The 9917-nt window shown below is 39.8% G+C and overlaps 1 pseudogene; it reads right to left on the reverse strand.

Moving 5' to 3' along the window:
- Positions 1–1859: 1859 nt before the first annotated feature.
- LOC101415453 (Golgi pH regulator-like) lies at positions 1860–7397 on the reverse strand (annotated as a pseudogene).
- Positions 7398–9917: the final 2520 nt, after the last annotated feature.

The raw sequence follows: 9917 nt of genomic DNA on the forward strand, positions 1-9917 counted from the left end.
ACAGAAATCCTAAAATCAATGTCAAAACTATTTCAACGAGCACTCCCAGAACCTAGGTTGTGTTCTCTAAATACTTCTTTCCATTAAAAAGAATATTTTTTTGGTTAAATAGCTAATTCCAGATCTGGGGCATGAAATGAATAAGATATTCCTGAAACACTTGAGAAACAGAAGGTTATCAATGAATTCAGGGCTTTAGAAAAACTTGAAACACTATCCATGCAACATATCTGCAGAAAAGAAAGATATCTACCATCATGTCACTGAAGTAGAGATTCCCTGCTCAAAAGAATGGCATTACATGTAGTGAATTACTAGAAGATTTTATTCATAGATCCAGAGTGACTCACTATGTGTCAACTCACAGGAGAAAAAACCCTGATTCAGCAATCTATTTGGAAAAGCCCTCTGTGACTAGTCATCTTTTAATCAACAAAAGAAAATTCTCAATAAAAGCAAATCATATGAATGCCATTTAATTGTTAAATCATTTATTCAAAGCTCTGGCCTTAAACATCACAATGAAACTCACAGTGGAGAGAAACCATATAAATACCATCCACGTGGAAAGCCTCAATAGAATTTCTAACCTTAGTCCACATGAGAGAATTCAGAAAGGAGAGAAACCCTATGAATGCCATTTTGTGAGAAAGTCTTCATTCGTTTGTCTTCCCTGAGACAACATGAAAGAAGTCACACTGGAGACAAACCTTATTAATGTCATCTATGTGGGTAAACCTTACTTCATTTTCCTACCCTGAGACAACATAAGAGAACTCATATTGGAGAGAAAGATTGTGACTGCTATCTATGTGGGAAATCTTCCACTCATTATTCTAGTTTTAAATGACATGAGAAGCCTCACATTGGAGAGCAACCCTATGAATGTCATGCTGTAGAAAAGCCTTCACTCGTGCTGGCATTAGAAAACATGAGAAAACCCATATGGAAGAGATACCATAAGAATATCATTTATGTGGGCGTTTTGGCTTGTCAAAGGGCTGCTGATGCAAAGTACCAGAAATGGGTTGGCTTTTATAATGGAAGTTTAACATATAATTTTTTTTTCTTAAATTGCATTTTTGAATGTACGTAAATTTTCCAACATCTTTCTTTTACAGATGAAGAAATTGAGTCCCTGCATAGGAAAGTGACTTATTCCAGTTAACACTTACTCACTGTTTAACCCCACAGCATGAGATGGAAAGAAAAAATGACGCATGATCACCAAACTGAAGGTAGGATAGTCACTCTTAAATAATTTTAAGTTAAAAGGAAATCAAGAAAAATGACATGCCCATAAACCCCTCTTTTGGAAGTATCTATTTCTGTTGCATATACCACCCATACCCTGGAGAAGAACAGCAAAACTCTTGGTTATTTTAGTAGGGTGGGGTGGGGAAAGCAGGGGCCAGAAGCCAACTCAAATTAGATTGTATAAGTCCTAAGGATCTTAGAAAGAAAAGGTCACATATTACAATCTGATTTTAATGGCAATCTAAAGGGAAAGCCATGATATTCTCCATTTGACCTTTGACTTAAATCCTGTTTGTTTAAGCCTGCTACTTTAGACTTCTCCTATCCCAGAGTTCCAGTGTTTATTTTACTCCCTAGTTTCTTGGTTCCTCTTTCCTCCCAGTCTATGACAGCCTCACATGAACAAAGAATGCCTTCTTCTAAGTGCTGGCTTGAGTTATTTTTCTCATGCTTTAGCAGATTCTACTCATGATTACAGTATGCTACCACAGCATTTTTTGGTGTTTTGTTTTTTTTTTAAATAGGCTTTGGTCCCCTCCATTTTTCTCTTATTTCCAAATTCTGACATCACCAACCTTTGGCATTCAGTACTATGCATGAGTTCAAGGTGTAATATGCTTCTCTGGTGCCTGTTTGTAAGCCAAATAGAGGAATAGTATGTTTGAGAGGGCTCTGACAAGGACAATCACATCAAACCATTGGTGATAGAAGTTGAACTGTAGTTCTCCAAGGACTTCAGTGATTATGGGTGCTGTTTTCTATAGGCATACACATTCAGATTAGCAGTATAGATGAGACAAGGTACATGCCCCTTATCTGTGCTAATAGCAGGACAATGACATTAGAGAACTTACTGCTGGAGATGGCAGAGGAAAACTTGGTAACATTTCTGGGCTGTGAAATGTCCAAATCAAGGCACCATCAGAGATGCTTTCTCACCAAAGTCAGCTACTGGCAATCCTGATGTCCTCTGATGGATGTGACAATGATTATGCCAACCAGAATGAAAGAAATGTGTTGGAACCAGAACTTCACATCAAATTGAATTCCCAGATAATTCACAGTGATCTCAATGCCACTTGTGACAGGATCAGTATAAAAGTCTATAGGCTAAATGTAAACCATAATGTAAAACATAAAATAACTAAAAATTAAGAAAATTGTATAGTCTAAAATATAAACCATAATGTAAACCCAAATTAAACCATGTTTAAAAGCTATGTTTCAATATCAGTACATCAGCTGCAGCAAAAATAATATGAACATGTAAAAAGATCATTGCTGGGGAAGGGACAAAGTGTTTGATGTTGTATATGTGGGAGTACCCTATATTGTATATATGAATTACTGTGATCTAAAACTTTTGTGAAGACAAACTTAATAATTAGGGGAAAGAAAGTATATAGATACTGAGGAAGAAATGAAAGAAATTGCCTTGCCACTTTACATACAGGGCAACACCAATTGCAGTGGTGAAAGGCAAAATGTCAAAAACGAAGCTTTTTCATTTTGTCATTTTTTGACACCCCAATTTATTTTTTCTTTATTTGATTTTTCTAAATTAGTATGTATTCTATAGCTAACCTTTAAACCCATCATTATATTACATTTTATGATTAATGGAACTTGGCAATATATTAGGCTTCATTTTTGAAGAAGTTTTGGACCACAGAAAGGTTCAACTATGACAGGGGAGGAACACTGGTGTGGGGTGTTATTGATGGGGGGCACATGGTTGGGAGGGAGTTCTCCAGGGCATGTATACAGGGTACATAAAAATGTTTGGATATTCTCATAGTAGTTACAGTTAAAAATGACAAATGAGGGAGTACTGAGTTCGTAGCCAGGGGGACTCTATCACATTCCCCAGTGGAACAGCAACAATTCCCCAAGTGCAATGGCAAAGACCATCAAAGAAGGATGGTCCAACAATGAGCCCTTGATAGTGATGACTATGCTTAGGAGCATGTATGCCTGAAATATGAACTAGGCATAGAGCTGCAGGGTGCCTAAGAGTTACCCCCTGAGAGCCTCCATGTTGCTCAAATGTGGCCACTCTCTAAACCAAACTCAGCACGTAAATGCATTACCTTCCCCCCAGCATGGGACATGACTCCTGAGGATGAGCCTCCCTGGCACTGAGGGATTATTACCAAGCACCAGCTGATGATGTAACTAGAAAAAGACCTTGAATAAAAGGCTCAACACAGACCAGCAGAATATCTCAGCCTATATGTAATATCAGGTGTTAAAAACTGTTTTTTGACCTTGAATAAAAGGGGGAAATGGAAATGACAAATGAGTTTATACGGCTATGAGTCTCCAAAAAAGATTCGGGAGGTCCTCAGAGGGGTTGTGCTTATGCACGCCTCAGCAGGGTCCCAGAGACAGCCAAAGTAAATACAACCCCCAGGGACTGGTTCTCCTGAGGGCTACAGAGACCCACAGTTTCTATGGTCATAGCAGATGGTTCTGGAGTTCAGTGCCATTATATTTGGCCCTTCCTTGGAGTTTGTGTTCCTGAGTGTAATGGGGTTGGACTCAGATGTGACCTCTGTACACATTCCTCTTCTGTCACTTTTACTGGACCTGTGGTTGGTGCTGGGGTTGGTGTATTCTCAGGAGACCTGAGTTTCTGGACTGTCCATGTGACAGCCAGGCCCTGAACCTCAGCATACTTGCAACTCCTACCCTCTGGATTATTGGACTTACCCTAGCCAGCTAACAGGGAAGTGTAGAAGGTCTACCACTATACCAGGAAGCCAAGAGTGCGTACAATTGCAAGCAGGAGAATTGCATCCATCATCCATGTGGAACATAAGCCCCCTCTATATATAGAGGTGGAGTGGACATAACCATCCCAGGGTCCACAGGATGGAGGAATAGAGTATGGATTAGAGTGGACTTACTGATATTCTACTATGGAAATATTGTGATTAGTAATAGAAGAAATTGTAGCATTGATATGGAGAAAGTGGCCATGGTAGCTGCTGAGGAGAGGGAGAGGGAAGAAGAGATATGATGTGGGGGCATTTTCAGGACTTGGAGTTGTCCTGGGTGGTATACTTCAGGGACAGATGCTGACATTGTATGTTCTTCCATGGCCCACTGGGTAGACTGGGGGAGAGTATAAACTGCAATGTACACCATTATCCATGTGGTGCAGCTGTGCTCCAAAATGTATTCACCAAATGCAATGAATGTCCCTCAATGATGAAAGAGGTTGTTGATGTGGGAGGAGTGAGTGAGAGGGGTGGGAGTGTATGGAGACCTCTTACATTTTTTTAACGTAACATTTAAAAAAATAGGGGAAAAGAAACATATAGATGGTTGCCATGAAAGTTTTCCAAACACAGTAAATGGAGAAAAATTAAAATATTCCCCCTTGAAAGTTTTGGAGTATTCTTTTTTTTTTTTTTTTATAATTCTTTTATTTTTTATTGACTTTGTAATAATATTACATTAAAAATATATATGTGAGGTCCCATTCAACCCCATCCCCTCACCCCCCCTCTCCCCCCCCCCCAACAACACTCGTTCCCATCATCATGACACATCCATTGGATTTGGTAAGTACATCTTTGGGCACCTCTGCACCTCATATACATTGGTTCACATCATAGCCCATACTCTCCTCCATTCCATCCAGTGGGCCCTGTGAGGATTTACAATGTCCGGTGATTGCCTCTGAAGTACCATCCAGGGCAGCTCCATGTCCCAAAGACGCCTCCACCTCTCATCTCTTCCTGCCTTTCCCCATACCCTTCGTCCACTATGTCCACTTTTCCCATTCCAATGCCACCTCTTCTATGTGGACATTGGATTGGTTGTGTCCATTGCACCTCTATGTCAAGAGGAGGGTCAGATTCCACCTGGATGCTGGATGCAATCCTCCCATTTTCAGCTGTAATCACTCTAGGCTCCATGGTGTGGTGGTTGTCCTTCTTCAACTCCATCTTAGCTGAGTGTGGTAAGTCCAATAAATCAGATTGTAGGTGCTGGAGTCTGTTGAGGCTCAGGATCTGGCTATCACATTATCAGTCCAGAGATTCAAATCCCCTAAATATATCTTAAACCCCAACATTAACTGCACCTCCAGCACATTGGCATGAAAGTCTTATGAAGGGAGATCCCATCTGAGTCCAGATTCATCACACATAAACACCATTTCCAAAGAGGGGCCATCTGCCCTGGTAGTTAACCCCATCGGCCATGACCATAACTCCCATGGGTCTCTTTAGCCCTCAAAGGAACCAATATCTGGGGGTTGTATCTGCTTTATCTGTCTCTCTGACTCTGCTCAGTTGTGCATGAGGGCAAACCTTCTGCCAGCCTCCAGACTCTTTTTTAGAAACTCGTAGCCATATAAACTCATTTCTCCTTTCCATTTCCCCCTTACTTTAGGTCAAACAGCATTTTAAAGTCATGGTATTTTATGTAGACATGGATATTCTGCTGATCCGCATTGAACCTTCCGTATAAGGTCATTTTCCAGTTGCATCATCAGTTGGTAGTTGATAGTGGTCCCTCGGTGCCAGGGAGGCTCATCCCCGGGTGTCATGTCCCACGCTGGGGGGAAGGCATTGCATTTACATGCTGAGTTTGGCTTCGAGACTGGCCACATTTGAGTAACATGAAGGCTGACAGGAGGAAATTCCCAGGCACAAAGTTGCTCTAGGCCTTGTTCTTATTTTGGGTTTATCAGCTCACAAGCATAGTCATTAGCATCAGGGGCTCTCTGTTGAACCCTCACTCCCTCCCGGTCCCCGCCACTATACCTGGGAGACTGTCGCTGCTCCCCTAGGGACCATGACAGAGCACCACTGGCCAGGAACCCAGTACCCCCCCTACTGTGGTTTTTAATTGTTGCCACTATGAGTATATCCAAACATTACCATGCACCCTGGACATATGTTCTGTACAGCTCCCTATCAGCCATATATCACCTGTCATTGGTACCCCATACCAGTATCCCTCCATTGCCATTGTTGAAACACTCTGTGATCCAGAACTCCCCGAAATTTGAAGCCCAATATAATTTCATGGTCCCTTACTAAGGAATGGCATATAGCGATGAGTTTAAAGGATAGATAAAGAACTTGGATAAAGTTAGATAAAGAACTTAGATAAAGAATGTTGACTTGAAAAAATTCCACATCCTATTTTTTCTTCCCCCCCCCCCCCCCCCTAATTATTCAGCTTTTCTTCACAGGAGTCCTAGACCACAGCAATGTATATATATAATATACAGCACTCCCACACATCCACCAGAAAACCTTTTCCCTTCCACAGTGATACTCTTACGCCCTATTCATATCATATTTACTTAAAGTGATGTACAGAGTCTGAGACATTAGCTTTCTAACAAGGTGACATCTGTGCTTACATTGTGGTGCATATGGAGTATTCTTTTCTCTCTTTGGTAACATATAGATCAGCTCTTTCCAGAAAAAGCTGCCTGCTTAGTTCTTCCAAAGTATCCACTTCCTACTGAATAAGAGTAAGATTTTCACTTCCCGGTACCAAAGTGGTAACACCCTTTATCATTCCCCAGAATCCCGATGTTTGCTATGCACTTCCTCCTTTTGTAATATATTTCTCCATACCATTATCATCCTTTCCTTTTTACTTATGATTATATTCATGGTTGGAGCAGTCTAGGTTCTAGGGCTAGAATATCTGTGTCAATCATATTATCAGCTAAGAAGCAGTATTATGGACAAGATACTGTGTTCTGGGCTGAGAATAGGAAAAGGATCTCCTAGTTTCCAGAAGAAATACATGAAGTTCAACCATAAGAGACAGGAAAAAGTAGTCGCTGTTTTTGCAACAGTCGGATGTTGCTCATGATAAAGTAGCCAATGTAAAAAGGCCCTATGAAAATCAGGATCAGCAGAATTACACACAGGTTCATTTTCCAGTGAAAATAAAGGGAACTACTCTTCAGCACACTTAAGATTTCAAAGTTGGTGAGCTCAAACATGGTGCAAAAAAATGCAAGTCACAGAGAAGATCACCTGAACAACATATTGACACACCTCATAGTCCTTAAACAATTGGCACATGAAGAAAACCCACCCAAATCCAAAGAAAAGTATCTGGGAGGTTATCATGATGCTGAAGTTTATCAGGAAACTCATGGTGAAGCACAAGGAGTGCTCACGCTTTTCCTGTCCACTCTCTGAGGCAACCATAAACTCAGGCCACAGGCCCACTCCCACAGGTGGCCTTCACCCGGAGGCCACCTCAATATAATTTTATATAATGGGTAAAGGGTACATTTTTGGGCCATGAAATGTCCAAATCAAGGCACCATCAGCGATACTTTCTCACCAAAGTCAGCTATTAATAATTCTGATGTCCTGCCACATTGTGAACCAAGTTGGCAGCCAATCTCTGCTGATGCCCCTGCCTTCTTCTCCAGAATCTACTATTTCCTAGAGCTGATCTGTGTGCTTGTTTCTTTCTAGGACTCTTTTCTCACCCTCGGTAGCTCTGCTTTCTTCCCAAGCTCAGCTGTGAACTATCAGGTATAAGGTTCATCTCTTCAGCCTTGAGCTGATCCAGATGCCCAGCCTCTTAGAAGCTTTGTGCTTCTGCTTTGGCTGCCAGTTATCCTCAAGTCCTCTCTCTCACATAGCCTGGTCAAAATGGCAGATTCCTTTCTCTGTGTGTGTATGCCTCTCTCTTGTCTCCATTTATATAATGCTCCAGTAAAAGAGAGGAGACCCAATCTGAGTCATGGCTCACTGACATATTCCAGTCAAAAGGGCTCCACATCCACAGGAATGGATTAGTTCAAGACCATAATCTTTTTCTTTTTGAGATTGATAAAACAATTTCAAACTGCCACAATGGGGAAATATTATTTTTTAACCTTAAACAACATGAAAGAATTTAAACTGGAGCAAAACCCAATGAATGCCATATATGTGAAGGGCTTCAGTCAATATTTTGGCCTTAGATGACAAGAAAGAACTCATCCTATAAATATTTTGAATATGGAAGAGATTTCAGTCCTTGAGGTAACCTTTAAATATATTAGAGAACTCACCCATTGAAGAAGCACGGGTAGTAATCAATCTGGTAGAGCTTTAGTCATCCTGACTACTTCACCAATCTAAGCCAATTCATACTGGAGAGAATTAATATAAATGTCTCCTATGTAGCAAAGCCTTTAGTAGATGGTCTTATGATATATAATCTAAGCCCCCTCTCAATATAGAGGTGGAGTGAACATCACCATCCCAGGGCCCACAGAATGGAGGAATAAAACATGGATTAAAGAAGACTTACTGATATTCTACTATAAAACTTTTGTGACTACTAATAGAAGAAATTGTATCATTGACGGGGACAAAGTGGCGACAGTAGTTGCTGATGGCAGGGAGTGGGAAGAAGAGATGTGATGAGGGGGCATTTTGGGGACTTTGGAGTTGTCCTAAATGATATTGCAGGGTCAGATGCTGGACATTATATATCCTGCTATAACCCACTGAATGTACCGGGGGAGAGTGTGAACTACAGAGTAAACTATTATCCATGTGGTGCAGCAGTGCTCCAAAATGTGTTCGCCAAGTGTGATGAGTGTGCCACAATGATGGGGGAGGTTGTTAGTGTGGGAGGAGTGGGGTGGGGTGATGGGGGTATAAGGGAACCTCTTATGTTTTTTATAATGTGACTTTTCTGTGATGTATTCATCTTCAAAAAATACAATTTACAAAAATGATGAGGGTGGAGGGGTGAGATATGGGTTATAAGGGAACCTCTTACGTTTTTTTTTTTAATGCAACATTCTATGTGATCTATTAACTTTAATAAATAAGTAAATAAAATATTTAAAAAATTAAAAAAAGAGAACTCATAATGTAATTGGAATGAATTGGAAGAATCTTCATCCACTGCTCCAACTGATAAAAAGATACTCTTGAGGGAGTGCCAGATAATTCATGGTGAATATATGTTATTCATGACAAATCAACCAAAATCATTAATTAATACAGCAACACTTGTAGGACAAGTGAAAATTCATACTGTATAAAACCCTTATCAGTGTCATGAATGAAGGCAATCTTCACTAATCATTCACTCCTTAGCTTTAGTATTCTAATGCCGAGGAAACAACACTCCTAAAGTCAATTTAGGAAAATCTTAGGCTGGATTTCACAGAAAATTCATAGTGGAAAATAAATTTTATATAGACTTTTTAGCAAGTAATTCAGCAAAGAGTCAAGTATTTTGAATAAGATTTACTATTAAAATATGTAGGATAACAATTTAGAATTGTAAAATGGCATGGATATTATTAATGATAAATTTTATAAGAAGTAATATGAAGTGAGATTAATTCAATAGGTCAGTACCTGCATATACGTAAGCAACAAATACTGTTGCTGAAAACATAATATGTTGGCAACATACAACTTTTGTTTTTATGCAGTTCAAAACACAAAGATTTGAATCAATCAGAAATAACTTTGAATGTTAACATAAACATTTACAACACAAAAGTACAATTCTTAACTATTATCATAGTTATGTGTGCGTGTGTGTGTATATATATATATGTTCTTGGCAAAGGTGAAAACAAATATACTTCAGATGTAGACTGTTAAGGTACAAATACCATTTAATAGTACCATCAAAATTTGGAAAGGAAT

The sequence above is a fragment of the Dasypus novemcinctus genome, chromosome 8, assembly GCF_030445035.2.
Source record: "Dasypus novemcinctus isolate mDasNov1 chromosome 8, mDasNov1.1.hap2, whole genome shotgun sequence".
Classification (NCBI taxonomy): Eukaryota; Metazoa; Chordata; class Mammalia; order Cingulata; family Dasypodidae; genus Dasypus; species Dasypus novemcinctus.